This window comes from Gopherus flavomarginatus, chromosome 2, assembly GCF_025201925.1.
Source record: "Gopherus flavomarginatus isolate rGopFla2 chromosome 2, rGopFla2.mat.asm, whole genome shotgun sequence".
NCBI classification, from domain to species: domain Eukaryota; kingdom Metazoa; phylum Chordata; order Testudines; family Testudinidae; genus Gopherus; species Gopherus flavomarginatus.
The window spans coordinates 248841587-248859842 of NC_066618.1; the positions used below are offsets into that span (position 1 = coordinate 248841587).

The 18256-nt window shown below is 44.7% G+C and overlaps 2 protein-coding genes across 2 annotated transcripts in view; one reads left to right on the forward strand and one right to left on the reverse strand.

The window, feature by feature from the left end:
* Positions 1 to 4094, reverse strand: part of SNX16 (sorting nexin 16) — a 43775-nt gene extending 39681 nt beyond the window's left edge. Inside the window, exon 1 of the mRNA XM_050941161.1 lies at positions 3879 to 4094. The gene's annotated coding sequence lies outside the window, so the exon portion shown is untranslated. The remainder of the gene's footprint in view (positions 1 to 3878) is intronic.
* CHMP4C (charged multivesicular body protein 4C) overlaps positions 1 to 18256 on the forward strand; it is a 101529-nt gene that overhangs the window by 75539 nt on the left and 7734 nt on the right. The gene's annotated exons all lie outside the window — the stretch shown is intronic.

The following is an 18256-nucleotide window of genomic DNA, read 5'->3' on the forward strand; positions in this document are numbered from 1 at the left end:
TTGATTGATAACTGGTTAAAAGATAAGAAACAGAGTACGAATAAATGGTCAGTTTTCAGAATGGAGAGAGAAAAATAGTGGTGTCCCACAAGGGTCTGTACTGGGACCAGTACTATTCAACATATTCAAATGATCTGAAAAAAGGGGTAAACAGTGAGGTGGCAAAATTTGCAGATGATACAAAACTACTCAAGATAGTTAAGTCTATAGTTAAGATAGATAGTCAAAGCAGACAGTGAAAAGCTACAAAGAGATGTCACAAAACTAGGTGACTGGGCAACAAAATGGCAGATGAAATTCAGTGCTGATAAATGCAAAGTAATGCACATTGGAAAACATAATCCCAACTATACATATAAAGTGATGGGGTTTAAATTAGTTACCACCACTCAAGAGAGATCTTGGAGTCACGTGGATAGTTCTCTGAAAACATCCACTCAGTGTGTGGTGGCAGTCAAAAAAGCGAACTGAATGTTGGGAATCATTAGGAAAGGGATAGATAAGACAGAAAATATCATATTGCCTCTATATAAATCCATAGTACACCCGCATCTTGAATACTGAGTGCAGATGTGATCACCTCCTCTCAAAAAAGATATATTGGAATTGGAAAAGGTTCAGAAAAGAGCGACAAAAATGACCAAGAGTATGGAACAACTTCCGTATGAGGAGAGATTAATAAGATTGGGACTTTTCAGCTTGGAAAAGAGATGACCAAGGGGGAATATAATAGAAGTCTATAAAATCATGACTGGTGTGGAGAAAAACAAGGAAGTGTAATGTACTCCTTCTTGTAACAGAAGAACTAGGGGTCCCCAAATGAAATTAATAGGCAGCAGGTTTAAAACAAACAAAAGAAAGTATTTCTTCACACAACACACAGTTAACCTGTGGAACTCTTTGCCGGAGGATGCTGTGAAGACCAAGACTACAACAGGGTTCAAAAAAGAACTAGATACATTAATGGAGAACAGATCCATCAATGGCTGTTAGCCAAGATGGGCAGGGATGGTGTCCCTAAGCCTCTGTTTGCCAGAAGCTGGGAATGGATGACAGGGAATGGATCACTTGATGATTACCTGTTCTGTTCATTCCCTCTGGGGCACCTGACATTGTCCACTGTTGGAAGACAGGATACCAGGCTAGATGGACCTTTGTTCTGACCCAGTATGGCCGTACTTATGTTCTTAACTCCTTCAGGTGCCCTGACTTTAAAGATACATATTGTGCAAGAACACACTACTTCATAGTTGGAGATCATGTTACATAGTTTTAAATTCTCAACAACAAAAACATTTTGATCTGTCATGATTTGCTAATGGCAGAGTTAAAAATTATAATAATAAACTAGAATCTCTGTATGGAAGCCAAATCATCAGCAAAAGAAAACAATACAAAAGTGACAGCCCAAAATCTCAACTGAACTTAAAGTAATTGCTCCTACACATTTACCTGGATTGACACAACACATGAAAAGGAAGAAGAAAAAACAGACAAAAAATTGTTTTGCTACTTGCTTAAAAGTATTTTGACAGATAAGAGGCTCACATTGATGTACTGAGGATGACTGGTTAAGGATCATTTAAAATGAGCTACTCATCTAATGTATTAAAGTTTAATACTACTCTCATATTTCATTACAATAAAGCAGTGGAATCATTACACCTCAGCTACTTCACGGATGCATACAGCAAAACATTCAGTACACTCTTTCTAGCGCCACAACAAAGTAAACAACTTTTCTCCATCTTATCCAGAGAGACCTGGATTTTCCCTGTTTTTCAGAAGAGATTTGTTCCTCTCCCAAAGCTCTGTTTGGGATAGTTCAACCCCCAACAACAAAGCAAGAATTAAACGGAAAGAAAAGAGCAGTCACCCTTGAAGTGGTTGTCTGAAAATAATTAACTGCTAAACAAACACCATCAAAGAACCGGATTCCAAAATCTCTGCATCATCACATGCTTCAAAACAAAGATGACAATCGCTCCTGCCTCCATGTTTACAACACCCAACTCTTCTCTCCTGGAAGTAAACCATCTAAACTCAACACACCATAAAGAAAGAATTTGTCTGTATTTAAATGTGTTAGATACTGCTAACAGTTTAAAATCAGCATGTTTTTCACTAAAGCCAGACACAAAAAAGTTAAAAACAACAAAACTTAAAATCATATATTGTAAACAAAATTTTATTTAGAACTTTAGATTGAATTAAAAAATAATTTACTTGTTACTATTTATGCTCTGTTTAATTTTAGTGCTTCTCTGTTTGGACAATAAAGTCAGTTTTGTTTTAGTCAATTTCACTTCTAGAGTTCTGGTTTCAAACACTTGATTTTTGTTAGAATTTAGGAACATCTCTATTGGTCTTAGGTTCTATAAAAGCTTGTTTTTACAAAAAATAAATTTTGGACTAAATTTAAATGGATACTGTCCATTTAGCCATTTATTAGTTTACTGAGATATTGCTCAGAGACTCAGTGAAGCTCAGGCCAATTGTGCGAAGTGTTGTAAAAAACATACAGGAGCTTATTAATCAACAAGACAAAGGCATCAGCAATAAAAAAAAGTGTGCTCACATAGGCTAGCTATGTCCATGTCTTAATGGCTCTGAATAATTTACATTTTTAAAACTAAATAATCACCACTAGCCCTTTATCCAGTCATCAGTTGACATCTGCTTATTAGTTTGTATTACTTAAAAACTGTTAGAACACATTCCAAAAGTGCGGCAAATATCAAGCAAATGAACATTTGGCACCGTGAAACAACTCAGATTCTATTACACCATCAGAGTGCAAACTGCTCTTTTTTAACATAACATTTTCCAAATCTATTAGCTAAATAGGCATATCAGATGCATCTAATTATACAGCACAAGAAGATACACAGAAAACTTCCTCTATCTCCCTTCCCTCTGGAACCTGATAATTTTGAACGTTTTTTTCTTACACAGTTTACACCACATAGGCCAGAGCTTTTCAACCATTTTTCCATTTGCAGACTCCTAAACAATTTCAAGTGGAGATGCAGACCCGTTTGGAAATCTTGGGCATAGTCTGGGGACTCCTAGGGGTCCACAAAGTACAGGTTGAAAATGCTGATATAGGCAATTTGAGTATTTTATAATGCATATAACTTTTATGAATAAGAAACAGTATCTTGCATTTACAGTATCTGCACTATCTTCAGATTTAGGCCTTCATACCTGGTGTATGTTGTCGGAACAATTTTTTCTAACTCATTAAGTCAAACCTCAGTGGGAGCAGAATGAGGCTCCAGTGGCAGGCCCCTTGAACCTGACCGCAGGTTCTTTACCTATTATTCAGGTCCACAAGCGATTCCTACTTCCAAAAAACTTGAACACCAGCCCCCTACAGGGCAGGTCGATATACCAGCCCAGACGCAAAATATACTCACCCACTGACGATGAAATATAGGATTTGTTTCATTCGCTCATCACTAACATGCAGCCACCTCTGGAGGGGAGACTGGCCAGGCAGCGTGGGAAGAGCAACAGCCCAGCGCGGCAGTGGAGCGGGCGCGCTTGCCGAGCCCCCAGGCGAGCCCTGCCAGGCTCGGAGCACCGCGCGCCATGGCTGCGGCGGGGGCTACCCTCACCCCAGCGCCCGAGGGCCCTACGGGGGGGAGGGGGCAGGGGCTGCCCGTGACCAGGGTCTCAGTGACCAGCCGGCCCGGCAGGGGGTCACGGTACCGCGACTCTCCCCGCTCGGCGCGAGGGGGCTGCCCATGTTCCACCGCCCACGGGCCGCCAATACCCCGCTCCTCGGGGGGCTCGGCTCCCTTCCTGCGCACAGACTCCGCCTCCCACCCCACCCGCGTGCCCCAAGGGCCGCGGGGACCCCCGCGCCTCCTCACCTGCTCCCCGTCGCGCTCCCTCGCTCAGCGACCGCCGCCGCCACACCAGCTGCCCCTCCCCCTCCTCGCGCACAGGGAGGCGGGGCTAGGCCCAGGTTCGCGAGGGAAGGGGCGGGGTAACGGTCAGTACCTGTGGGGTTCGGCCCCACAGCGGGTACTGCGGCGGGCGGGCCTTGGCCCGCCCCCCGACTGTTGGCAGCGAGTTTGAAAAGCATTAAGACTACAAGTCCCAGCAGGCATTGGGGCCACAAATAGTCGGCCGCTTCCGGCAGACACCGCGGCAAAAACTGCAGCGCATGCTGGGACCTGCAGACTCTTCTCACGGCATTGCGTGTTCGGGCACGTATGCCCCGTGCGTCGCATTGTATGCTGGGATTTGTAGTCTTATGGGTTACTACTAGTGCTGTTTGCTATGCAGACTATATTGCTGATGCTTGTGCTAACTTGAAATAGAATCTGACTTCCAGTGTGTACCAACACAGCCAGGTGTAGGAGCAGGCAGCGCAGTCAATAGACAGTTTGCCATAGGTGTCATAAACAGACAGTAAAGGGTTAAGAAGTTCACCTGACCAGAGGAACCAATAAATGGACAAAATGTTTCAAGAGGAAGGAGGGAAGTTCTTATTTTGTTTAGTCCATTAAGATGTGTGCCAGAGTAAAAAAGATTTTAAAAAATCACCCAGGGTAGTGAGTATTGGAGAAGAAATTAATTAGCTTATGTTTATTTCCTTTTGTAACTTTGTCTTTTTGCATTAGAGGGATAATCGGGGTTTTTTTGTGTGTGTATAAGGTTTTGCCCAGGGGAACATCCTCTGTGTTTTGAATCTGTTGTCTGTGAGAGTAGCTTGTATGCTAATCTTTCAGAGGTATTTCTTTTACACCTTTTCCTTAATTAAAAGCCTTCTTTTTAAGAACTTAATTTTTTCCTTGTTTGAAGATCCAAGGGGGTTGGATCGGTGTTCACCAGGAAATTGGTGGGGAAGTCTCTCAAGGTTACCCAGGGAAGGGTTACAGTACTTGGGAGGGAGAGACTTTGGGGGGGGGGGAAGACGGAGTTTCCCAAATGACTCATAAAGAAGCTGTTGTAAATTATTTGGGTGGTGGCAGCAACCAGACCTAAGCTAGTAATTCATCTTAGGGGTTCTCATGCAGGTCCCCACATCTGTACTCTAAAGTGCAGAGTGGGGGTGAAACCTATGACAATAGGGAAGGGATTTTAACCTTTTGGAACCCTGAGCCACATCAAATGACTGGAGCTAAGAAATAAAAAAGGTCAAGCTCTCACCTGCTCTTCTGTGTGTCAACTTCTTTTCCACAGGGTGCAGGAGAAATAACCCCGACTCCAGTACACAGCAGTAGTTGCATATTGACAAGGGATTTGGGCTTGTAGCTTGGAGAAACTGAAAATAACTGAAAACTAACATTCTTTTGGTTTTTGAAAATCAAATGTTTTTCAGTTTTCAAAAACAAACAACTATTGGGGTTTCCTTTTGGAGGAAACCCTGCTCCCTGCCTTCCCTGAAAAATCTTGATTAAAATATTAGGTGTTTTTTTTTTTTAAAAAATCCTTTTAAAATGTTTTTGTGGAAACTATTTACTATTTTCCAAGTATCATTAGTCCCATTTTAAAGATGGATAAACTGAGGCACAACGCAGTGAATGACTTGTCCGAGGTCATGCAGCAGGCCAGTGGTAGAACGCAGCTCTTCCATTGTTCTATCAACTAGGCCATACAACATCCTTTACTAGTTTCCAAACAGCAATAGCTGAGAACCAGTGGCTAAAGCAGACACAGTGGGTGCCTGCTGATAGTGTGAGGGGGAAGAGTGAGGGCAGCCAGCATCAGCAGTGTTACTGAGCATGCTCAGTATAAACTAAGCAGCAACTCTAGGGGAGCACATTACCCCACATGCTGCCTCCACCCCCATGCATTATCTCTGGACTAAAAATATCAAGGACCCTTTCTGGGTGAACTAAAGTTGAGAACTTTCTGATTGCAGAAAACTGAACATCCTTGCCCTGGTCCCTGTCCCGCCCCCTCCCCGAGTCTTCTGCCCCTCCACAAGGCTCCTGCCCCACCCCTTCTCTGAGCCCCCTGTCGCTCACTCTTCCCCACCGTTGCTCACTCGCTCATTTTCACTGAGGCAGGGGTGTGGGAGGAAATGAGAGCTCTGGCTGGGACTGCAGGCTCTGGGAGGGCTAGGATGCGGGGTTTGAGGTGCAGGAGATGACTCTGGGGTGGGGTGTGTGGTCAAGGGCCTTGGAGTGTGGGAGGGGGCTCGGGGCTGGGGCAGGGGGTTGGGTGTGAAAGGGGGTGAGGTGGCTGGGGTGCAGCTCTGGGGGGGGCCAGAAATGAGGGGTTCAGAGTGCAGAAGTGGGTTCTGGGTTGGGGCATGGGGTTCGGGTGTGGGGTGCAGGCTCTGGGAGGGAGTTTGGGTGCGGGAGGGGGTTCCGATCTGGCAGTAGGTTGGGGTGCGGGAGGGGGTTCAGAGTGCAGGCTATGGGGAGCACGTACCCCAGGTGGCTCCCAGAAGCAGCCAGCATGTCTGGCTCGTGGTCAGAGGCATGATGGATCTGGTGCTGCTCCCCCCACCCTACAGGCATTGCCCCATTGGTTGCAGTTCCCAGCCAATGGGAGCTGCAGAGCTGGTGCTTGGGGCGGGGGCAGCACGCAGAGCCTCCCTGCGCCTAGGCACTGGAGGGACATGCCAGCTGCTTCCGGGAGTCGCACAGAGCCAGAGCGGGCGAGGCTTTTAATGGTCAGTGGTGCTGACCAGAGCAGCCAGGGTCCTTTTTTGACTGGGCATTCCTTTGAACTCTTAGTGCTCAACTCAGTGAGAAGTTTATAAGGGGATGACCCCCGCACAGGACAAAAAGGATGAAAGAAAACACTTTTTAAGGCAAACGGAAAATGAAACAATGTATCAATCTGTCAAGACATTCCACATTCCTGGTCAGCCATTTCCCATGTTTCTAACTCATATTTAACTAAGGCCTGGTCTACACTACACATTTAAACCGAATTTAGCAGCATTAAACCGATTTAACCCTGCACCCGTCCACACAACGAGGCCCTTAATATCGATATAAAGGGCTCTTTAAACTGGTTTCTGTACTCCTCCCCGACGAGGGGAGTAGCGCTGAAATCGGTATTACCATGTCGGATTAGGGTTAGTGTGGCCGCAAATCGACAGTATTGGCCTCCGGGCAGTATCCCACAATGCACCATTGTGACCGCTCTGGAAAGCAATTTGAACTCGGATGCACTGGCCAGGTAGACCAGAAAAGCCCCGCGAACTTTTGAATTTCATTTCCTGTTTGGCCAATGTGGAGAGCTCACCACTACAGGTGACCACGCAGAGCTCATCAGCACAGGTAACAATGCAGTCTCCTGAGAATCGAAAAAGAGCTCCAGCATGGACCGCATGGGAGGTACTGGATCTGATCGCTGTATGGGGAGAGGATTCCGTGCTAACAGAACTCTGTTCCAAAAGACGAAATGAAAAAACATTTGAAAAAATTTCCAAGGCCATGATGCAGAGAGGCCACACCAGGGACTCAGTACAGTGCCATGTGAAAGTTAAGGAGCTCAGACAAGCCTACTAGAAAACCAAAGAAGCAAACGGAAGGTCCAGGGCAAGGCCAAAAACATGCTGCTTCTACGCTGAGCTGCATGCAATTCTAGGGGGTCCGCCACCAGTACCCCACCCCGTCCGTGGATTCCGAGGTGAGGGTGGTAATCTCAGCCATGGCTGAGGATTCTGCTGACGGGGAAGATGAGGAGGAGGACGAGCTTGCAGAGAGCACACAACACTCTGTTCTCCCCAACAGCCAGGAGCTTTTTCTCACCCTGACGGAATTACCCTCCCAGCCCTCCCAAACCACTATCCCACACAATGAAGCCATGGAAGAGACCTCTGGTGAGTGTACCTTTGCAAATATAAAACATGGTTTAAAAGCAAGTGTTTTTTAGTGATTAATTTGCCCTGAGGACTTGGGATGCATTCGCCGCCAGTACAGTTATTGGAAAAGTCTGTTAACATGTCTGGGGATGGAGCGGAAATCCTCCAGGAACGTCTCCATGAAGCTCTCCTGGAGGTACTCCAAAAGCCTTTGCAGAAGGTTTCTGGACAGGGCAGCCTTATTCCATCCTCAATGGTAGGACACTTGACCACGCCATGCATGTAGCAAGTAATCTGGTATCATTGCATGACAAAGCCTAGCTGCATATGGTCCAGGTGTTTGCTGGCATTCAAGCAACATCCGTTCTTTATCTTGCTGTGTTACCCTCAGGAGAGTGATATTGTTCATGGTAACCTAGTTGAAATTCAGGAATTTAATTAAGGGGACAGAGATGGCCATTCCTACTGGTCTGTTTGCCTGTTGCTTAAAAGAAATCCTTCCTTGCAGGTAGCCAAGCAGGGGGATGGGAGGGGGTGATTGGCGCTGAGCTTTTTTGTGTTTGGCTAGCAGGGATCTTCCCTGCTACCAGCCACGCGGTGGGGGGGGGAGAGGGGTGTATAGCAGTGATCTTCCATGATACCAGCCACGTGGTGGGGGGAGGAGTAAAGTGATCATCCCAGAGAATTGGATGGGCGAGTGGTTTCTGCTGCTGCATGTCAACAGGAAAGAAGCAGCGCTGAACAGGCTTTGCTTGGTATTTGGGAAAGGAGGGCACTGTGTATATGAAGGCTGCAGAAGCCAAAAGACAATGGCTTTCTATGGCCGCATGCAAGATGAATTCTGCTACCCAGACCTGCGTCTGTGAGATCTCTAACACCAGAGCCGCAGGCACTCAATATTAAGATGCAAAATGCGACCTTGTAGAGAAATCACATGCGCTATGTAAGGTGAATAGTGTTGTTCACCATGAAAGAGTATAACCATTGTTCTCTAAAATGTATGTTTTTAAATACTTCTCTCCCTTTTTTTCCTCCCTCATGCAGCTGCAAATTTTTCAAGCCTCTCTACTCCATCCCGACGGCTATCTCAGATAAGGCTGCGGAAAAAAAAGTTGTGAGACAAAATGTTCTTGGAAATCATGGAAGTGACCCGCAATGAAAGAGCTCATTTGAATGAGTGAAAGCAGGATCAGCTTTAGGAAGTGCAGGGCCCAATTCGAACAGTTTCGATGGGGCCCCAGCAGGGAAGACAACAAAAAAAAAAGCCACGTAAAAAAAACACATGGGGCTTGTACTCATTGGGCGGTGCTCCGAGTCTTCGGCATCACTTCATCGGGGGTCCTTCACTCGCTCCAGATCTTTGGCGGCACTGAAGGAACAGCCGCCGAAGTGCCACCGAAGACCCAGAACAAGCGAAGGACCCACCGCAGAAGTGCTGCCGAAGACTCGGAGTGCCACCAGGAGAGTAAAAATTAAAAAGTTGCCTCTAGCTAGGGAAGAGATTCTCACTGGGCGCTGGGCTCGATTCGGGTGAATTGGTGGAATTGGCCTAAAGCCGGCCCTGAGTGGAAGGACATGGTATCAAATTACAAGAAAGATGCCAGTGAACGTGAGGACAGGAAGGACGCTCTAGATGAGAGGTGGCGGCAGGAAGATCAGAGGAGCCATGACGCAAAGCTGGGGCTGCTGCGTGATCAAACTGACATGCTCCGGTGTCTGGTGGAGCTTCACGAACAACAGCAGGATCACAGAGAGCCACTGCAGCCCCTGTGTAACCACCCTCCCCCGTCACCATGTTCCATATCCTCCTCACCAAGGCGACTAAGAATGTGTGGGAGGAGGCTCCGTGCACCCACCCACTCCACCGCCATGGACAGCCCAACCAAAAGGCTGTCATTATTTTGAAATTTTTTTAGTGGCCTTTTCCTTCCCTCCTATCCTCTTCCCAAACCACACTCGGGCTACCTTGTCAGTTCTCTCCCTCTTTTTATAATGAAAGAATACAGGATTTTTAAGCTGTAATCGAAGGGGGAGGGTGGGTTGCTTACAGGGAATGAGTCAATCAAGGGGGCCGGTTCATCAAGGGGAAACAAACACAGCAGTCACACCGTACCCTGGCCCATGATGAAACTCGTTTTCAAAGCTTCTCTGATGCGCACCATTTCCTGGTGTGCTCTTCTAATTGCCCTGGTGTCTGACTGCGCGTAATCAGCGGCCAGGTGATTTGCCTCAGCCTCCCCTCCCACCATAAAGGTCTTCCCCTTACTCTCACAGAGACTGTGGAGCACACAGCAAGCAGCAATAACAAAGAGGACATTGGCTTGGCTGAGGTCTGAGCGAGTCAGTAATGTGCGCCAGCGCGCCTTTAAACGGCCAAATGCACATTCTACCACCATTCTGCACTTCCTCAGCCTGTAGTTGAACAACTCCTGACTACTGTCCGGGCTGCCTGTGTATGGCTTCATGAGCCATGACATCAAGGGGTAGGCATTTCAACATCCCCAACTGTTATTTTCTGGTCTGGGAAGTAATTCCCTTGCTGCAGCCATTTAAACAGAGTAGTGTTCCTGAAGACGCGAGTGTCATGAACCCTTCCCGGCCATCCCACGTGGATGTTGGTGAAACGTCCCTTGTGATCCACCAGTGCTTGCAGCACCATTGAAAAGTACCCCTTGCGGTTTATGTATTGGATGCCCTGGTGCTCCGGTGCCAAGATAGAGATATGGGTTCCATCTATCGCCCCCCCACAGTTAGGGAATCCCATTGCAGCAAAGCCATCCACTATTACCTGCACATTTCCCAGAGTCACTATCTTTCATAGCAGCAGCTTAATGATTGCTTTGGCTACTTGCATCACAGCAGCCCCCACAGTAGATTTTCCCACTCCAAATTGATTCCCTGCTGACCGGTAGCTGTCTGGCGTTGCAAGTTTCCAGAGGGCTATTGCCACACGCTTCTCAACTGTGAGGGCTGCTTTCATCTTGGTATTCTGGCATTTCAGGGCAGGGGAAAGCAAGTCACAAAGTTCCATGACAGTGCCATTATGCATGTGAAAGTTTTGCAGCCACTGGGAATCGTCCCAAACCTGCAAAACTGTGCTGTCCCACCAGTCTGTGCCTGTTTCCCGGGCCCAAAATCGGTGTTCAATGGCTAGAACCTGCCCCATTACCATCAGGATCTCCAAAGCGCAGGGGCCCGCAGTTTGAGAGAATTCTGTGTCCATGTCCTCATCAATCTCGTCGCCGCGCTACCGTAGCCGCCTCCTCCTTGCCTGGTTTTGCAGGTCCTGGTTCAGCATAGACTGTACGATAATGCGTGAGGTGTTTACAACATCCATGATTGCTGTCTTGAGCTGAGCAGGGTCCATGCTTGCTGTGCTATGGCATTTGCACAGTTCACCCAGGAAAAAAGGCGCAAAACGGTTATCTGCTGCTTTCATGGAGGGAGGGGTAAGGCTGTACCCAGAACCACTCACAACAATGTTTTTTGCCCCATCAGGCACTGGGATCTCAACCCAGAATTCCAATGGGCAGGGGAGACTGCGGGAACTATGGGATAGCTACCCACAGCGCAATGTTCCGGAAATCGATGCTAGCCTGGGTACATGGACGCACACCGTCGAATTAATGTGCTTAGTGTGGCCGCGTGCACTCAACTTTATACAATCTGTTTTAAAAAACTGGTTTCTATAAAATCGGAATAATCCCGTAGTGTAGACATACCCTCAGAGTTCTGAGAGTTCTTCTTTTCTTTGGGCCCAGTACTGGTAGATGGGTACGACTGGAAGGTGCAGTTAATAGATGAGTAACAATCTTAAAGAAATACAAGAATTCAAAATAAGCAGGGATTCAGGCCATTACATTTACCCCATTTTTGTCAAAGATTAAATTTTCTTCTGGTACCATATAATGAAAGTGTGACTCACAGTGTTGCTGGCAAGACACTAGTTTTTATTTCCTGGGCCATGTAGCAGGGTGTTCCCCTGCTCCTGCCCTGAAGGGCTTAAAACAGCCCAGGAGAGGGCTGTGGCTGGGGCAAGAAGCCTGGGCTGATTGGGGAAAGTAGGCTCAGCTGTGGCCAAGCCCCAGTCAGGCCCAGCTGGCTTCTATAAGAAGTTGTGAGCCAGAAGCCCAGACAGTCTCCCTCTGCCTGTAGAGGGAGAAGGGCCTGGCTGCAGGGAGCTAGACATAGGGTACCCGAGTGGAGCAGGGCTGGGAAAAGGCAGAGGAGCTGGGGAGCTCCTGCCTGGAAAGCCCCAGGCTGCAGCCTAGCAGAAGGCAACAGGTACTGGGGGTTGCAGAGGGCAGCCCAGGGGTAGGCCAAGGCAGCAGGTCCAAACCCTCCTTGCCAGTGATGAGTAGGCTGATACTGTAGTCTGCCCCAGGGCTTGGGGTCTAGATAATGACTGGCAGTAGCCATACACTGAGGCAAAGTGGGGATAGTGGGTGGGGGTTCCCCTGGGAGGAGGAGACCCTGAGTGAAAGGAGTTACTGCCAGGGGGTAGCACCCCAGGTACAAGGGCACTGGGTCCAGGGAGGGACATGGGGGCCAGAGGACAGATGGATCACCAGCCTGCAGAGGGCACTCCAGAGCTGGAATGAGCTAATTCCCAGACGTCACCAGCAGGAGGTGCTGCAGGGCTGAGTCCGCACGTCTACAGCCATCATACAGGATGTGTGTACAAAAAGTTACTTGCATGATGGAAGTCAGTATTTACTGGCTCCAGGGACCAGTGTTATAACTGGATAATGTAATCTTTCTTCCATTCACATTATGGGTGTAGAAATTGTAGGATTTGATTTTCACTTTGGGTTAGTTTCTTAGATTAGTACATTTGGCTGTTTTGGAGCCAGTTCTGGGCTATGCATTTTATGGAAATGTCTTCTTTCAGCAATTCCCCCAAACTTGGCAAGGCATACAGTGCCAGGTTATGAGTACAGTCTAATAGATTTTTAAAGGCATTTTTGAATGACTGCTACAGTGGTTAGTTTTCAGTTAGAAGTATTTCTTTTCAATCTGATATTCTTTCCACCTCATTTTTTAAATATTTCTTTTCTAGTCATATGATTTATATTGGATTATTACATTGGATTTTCTTATTTATTTTATGTTATACTCTAGATTTAAATAATTTCCTTTTTTAAAAAAAAATGCACTGCTGAACCAAATCTGCTAGAAGGTTATCAGAAATGTGCTTCACATTGTGTTTCATTGTTGCAGGTGATAAAATCCTCAAACAAATATTTAGTGGTATAGGTAAGCTCCTAAAGGAAAGAAAGTGGTGTTGTAGCCATGTTGGTCCCAGGATATTAGAGAGACAAGGTGGGTCAGGTGATATCTTTTATTGGACCAACTTCTGTTGGTGAGAGAGACAAGCTTTTGAGCTTACATAGAGGTCTTCTTTAGGTCTGAGAAACTGTCTCAGAATGTGTATACACTTAAATTTAGCTTCCGCTGATGTAACTGCCCTGCTACGCCAATTTAAAAACACCACCTCCCTGCATGGTGTAGAGTCAAGGCCAATGTAGTTAGGTCATTTACATCAACTGTTACTGGCCTCTAGAAGCTGTCCCACAATGCCCCATAGTGACTGTTCTAGTTACCATTGTGAACTCTGCTGCCCAGGGACCAGGTGGACAGGAAGCTGCCCCCCCACCCCTTTAAAGACCTGCACATTTTTGAAATTCCTTTTCCTGGTTGCCTGGCTTGGGTACCACACCTAGCAGCTCTCCATAGTTGTGTGCAACTGGCCAGCTGACTATGGAGCTACATGCTGCAGATACACTCCTGCCTGGAGTACGCAGGAGGCATTGGCTCTCCTGGGTTTGTAGGGAGAAGAGACTGTGCAGGCTCAGCTTTGATCCACCCACAGAAATGTGGACATCTATGAGCAGATTGCTCTGGGCATGTGGGAGAAAGGCTACAACAGGGACCTGCAGCAAGCATATCAGAAGGCAAGGAAAGCCAACCATCGATCTGTTGTAGAGCCACAGACCTGTTGCTTTTACAAAGAGCTGCATGCCATCCTCACCAGAGACCTCACTTCCTCCGCGCCCTCCTCCCCCCACCGTGCCCTATGGATACTTTGGAGGAGCCCAAGTCACAGGGCCCTGCTATTAACATCAAAAAGGAGGAGGTGGACAAGTAAGAGGAGGAGAAGTATGGGGGACACGCAATAAGGATCAAGCTGACAGTGAGCCAGGATCTCTTTTTTTTTTTTAATCCAGTGTAGTCCAGCCAGTCCTGACAGTCAAGTACAGGTGAGCCTGATGCAGGGGAAGGAACCTCTGGTAAGTATGCAGTTTGCATTGAAATCGTAGAGATGGAACCTGCGAAGTAGCAGGACACATTGTTGATATACTCTTTTTTTTTTTACAGGTGATAGAAAAGGTAACGTAACAACCAAGAGAGGTAGAGTTGCTATCTGCTTTTCGTTCCCCTCTAGAGCTGGGCAGAGGGGGCCAAGTGGAGCAGTTTATTCATGTGTACCAGGAATCCTGTGAATCCTTCACAGAGAGCTCAATGAAACTTTCGTGGAGATACTCTGCAGTCCTCTGCTGAAGGTTTCTGGGGAGGGCTGCTTTATTTCTTCCACCGTGGTAGGACACTTTCTAATACCACTCAGCGATTACTTCAGCAAACACCATTGCAGTACACAGGCAAGCAGCATATGTGCCTGTGTGGCATTGGAACACCAGCAGCAGCTGTGCTCTCTGCTTCTGTTACCCTCAAGAGTGAAATATTACCTATTATGCAGCCCCATTGCCCTGTACACATATACTCATGCCTGTGAGCTATCCCCTCCTCATTTCCTCAAACCCCCAGCCTCTCTGATGGGCCATACTCACCATGGCTGGTGCTGTGACTGGTGTCGTGCTGTATCAATCCCAATGAGACATGAGAATGTTCTGCTTACAACTTGTGGGGATCAAGGGGAGTAAGGTCAGTATATCTGTCATGAATACACTGACAAAGATACCTTAGTGTGTTGTATCTGCAGATGCTGCTATTGTGGCCTTCAGGGTCTCCCCCTTCACACTCGCAGAACACCTGAGCCAGATAAGGAAGAGAACGAATGTTATGCTTATAAGAAGCACACAGGATTTTTTTTTAGGGGAAAAGGCAATACACCACATTTATTGAAGATACAACAATTAGCATATGTATTTAATTACATTACATATACACACTTTTATTAGTTGATGTTATAGTTACTAGTTTAGAGATGAACACCGTTGGGAGGAGTTGGGTTCCGTTGGTTGTGACATGATGCTTTGGGGAAGTCTTGGCAGGATGAACCCAAAGTTTTATGGCAAGGCACTTTGTTTATATAGTGGTTTTATTTTTTTTTAATTGGGATCAATGAATAACAGCATAACGGTGCAAAACTGATTGTTTTTTGATGAGTGTTTTTTATAGCAATTTTGTTTTTATTGATAGGTGTTTGTTTTATTTTTAGAGTTCTTAATTTGCTTTTTTTATATTTTAATAGGGGCAACCTTTTGCGTTTGGTTTTATGTTTTTTTTGTTTGGATATTTGTCTTAATGATGGCCTTTATATTTTTTTAACTTTTTTTATTTACATACAAAACAATATTAATTTACACAGAACATTTTGAACAGGAACATTAAATTGCAATGCAAAAGAGAAACAATTATTGCATTTTAAAATTTATTTTAAAATGCTAAACCTACAACAAATTGGTGACCCTTTAAGGTTTGCTATTGCTTTGAAATTAGCACGGACACAGATTTTGGCTGATGCATTTTTATCAAATGGCCCATTAGATAATTCCTTTTTGCTGTTCAAAAAGGGTGGCTGGCAGGATATGATTAAAATATACACCAATATATTTAATATATGCTATAGCATTATCATTATTTATTTTAAATTATATAAAATACAAACATAAAATTTTATTATTACATATTTTTGAGCCCTCAAGAACAACTCTTGAGTGGGTCATATTTTATATAATTATTTTACAGCAATATACTGAAAGACAATTTGAGCTTGTGGCTGTAATTTAGCAAACTTTTTTTGTTTAATAGCACATACAACACATTTTTAGCAAGCAAACACAGGACAATATTAACACAACTAGTAATGGGTGAAACATAATAGATGACATGCTTTTAGAGGTTGGGGACCAGTTTGTAAAAATGTTGTACGAATGATAGGCTGTTAGGCTTTTTTAGATTTGGAAATTTTTAGTATTTTATTATTGGCATGTAATTAACCGGTAAGTCTAATGTCAGTATTGGGCAAATTAGTTGAAACAATAGCAAAGAATAAAGTTGTCAGATACATAAGAGAACATAAATTGAGCAAAAGAACATGCTTTCTGTAAAGGGAAATCATGTCTTACTAATCTATTAGAGTTCTTTGAAGGGGTCAATAAACATGTGAACAAGGGGGATCTAGTGGACAGAGTATACTTAGATTTCCAGAAAGCCTTTGACAAGGTCCCTCACCAAAGGCTCTTATGTAAATTAAGTTGTCATGCAATAAGAGGGAAGATCCTTTCATAGATTGAGAACTGGTTAAAAGACAGGGATCAAAGGGGAGGAAGAAATGGTAAATTTTCAGAATGGAGAGGGGTAACTAGTGGTTTTCCTCAAGGGTCAGTCTTAGGATCAATCCTATTTAACTTATTCATAAATGATCTGGAGAAAGGGGTAAACAGTGAGGTGGCAAAGTTTGAAGATGATACTAAACTGCTCAGGCTAGTTAAGACCAAAGCAGACTGTGAAGAACATCAAAAAGATCTCTCAAAACTAAGTGACTGGACAATAAAATGGCAAATGAAATTTAATGTGGATAAATGTAAAGTAATGCACATTGGAAAAAATAACCCCAACTATACATACAATATGATAGAGGCTAATTTAGCTACAACTAATCAGGAAAGAGATCTTGGAGTCATGGTGGATAGATCTCTGAAGACATCCACACAGTGTGCAGTGGCAGTCAAAAAAGCAAACAGGATGTTAGGAATCATTAAAGGGATAGAGAAGAGAATAAGACAGATAATGTCTTATTGCCCTTATATAAATCCATGGTACACCCACATCTTGAATACTGCGTACAGATGTGGTCTACTCATCTCAAAAAAGATATACTGGCATTAGAAAAGGGTCAGAGAAGGGCAACTAAAATGATTAGGGGTTTGGAATGAGTCCCATATGAGGAGAGATTAAAGAGGCTTGGAATGGGCAATATGATAGAGGTATATAAAAGTGGTGTGGAGAAAGTGAATAAGGAAAAGTTATTTTCATAATATAAGAACTAGAGTCCATCAAATGAAATTAATAGGCAGCAGGTTTAAAACAAATAAAAAGAGGTTCTTCTTCACACCGCACAGTCAACCTGTGGAACTCCTTGCCTGAGGAGCGAAGGCTCAGACTATAACAGAGTTAAAAGAGAACTAGGTACATTTATGGAGGTTAAGTCCCATTAATGACTATTAGCCAGGATGGGTAAGGAATGATGTTGCTAGGCTCTGTTTGTCAGAGGGTGGAGATGGATGGCAGGAGAGAGATCACTTGATCATTGCCTGTTAGGTTCACTCCCTCTGGGGCACCTAGCACTGGTCACTGTCGGCAGAGAGGATACTGGGCTGGATGGACCTTTGGTCTGACCCAGTACAGCCATTCTTATGAGACATTTCAATGACCCTTTTTTTAATTGTTTTTGTATTTATTGTAAAAACAGAGTTACCTTTTTATTTTGTTTTATATGTATGTTTTTAATTATGTGTTTTTTTGCTGTATGGTTTTGCGGTGACAGGTAGGGATAAGCACACCCATTTTTGAGGGCTTTATTTATTTAGTGTATATATAAATATATATATTTTAGCCTATTGACCCATAACCCAGGGTAGCCAAAGGATTTTGGAGCGGGCTTATTTTTGTTTTTGTAGATTGTTAGTGAGCAATTTTAATAATTTACCTAAGAACAAATCAGGCTTACATATGCTGGAAACATATTGCAAATATTTATATTTGTAGGTGTCAAGCAAGGACCTTTTTTATTGTTTTAAAAGTTGCATTAATACCCAAATATTTGCAGATATTATTTGCCTGGCACTTCTACAACCAGGGGTGTGCACACCTGAATGATCGATCACTTTATATGTATGGTATACCCTTCAGCAATATTTAGCAGTATTTTCAACAATCACAGTGCATGTCTTCTCCACCAAAAATGTTATGCTTATAAGAAGCACACAGGATTTTATATATATATTTTATTTACATACAAAACAAAATTAATTTACACAAAACATTTTAAACAAAAACATTAAATTACAATTCAAAAAAACCACAACGATTGCCTTTTCCCCCACCCAAAAAATCTGGTGTGCTTCTTATAAGCATAACACAAAGAGGACTTGGGATGATATGTTTCAGGAGATTCTGCAAGCCTGTACTGCATCAGAGAATGAGACCAGGGTCTATAGGATCATCCTTGCA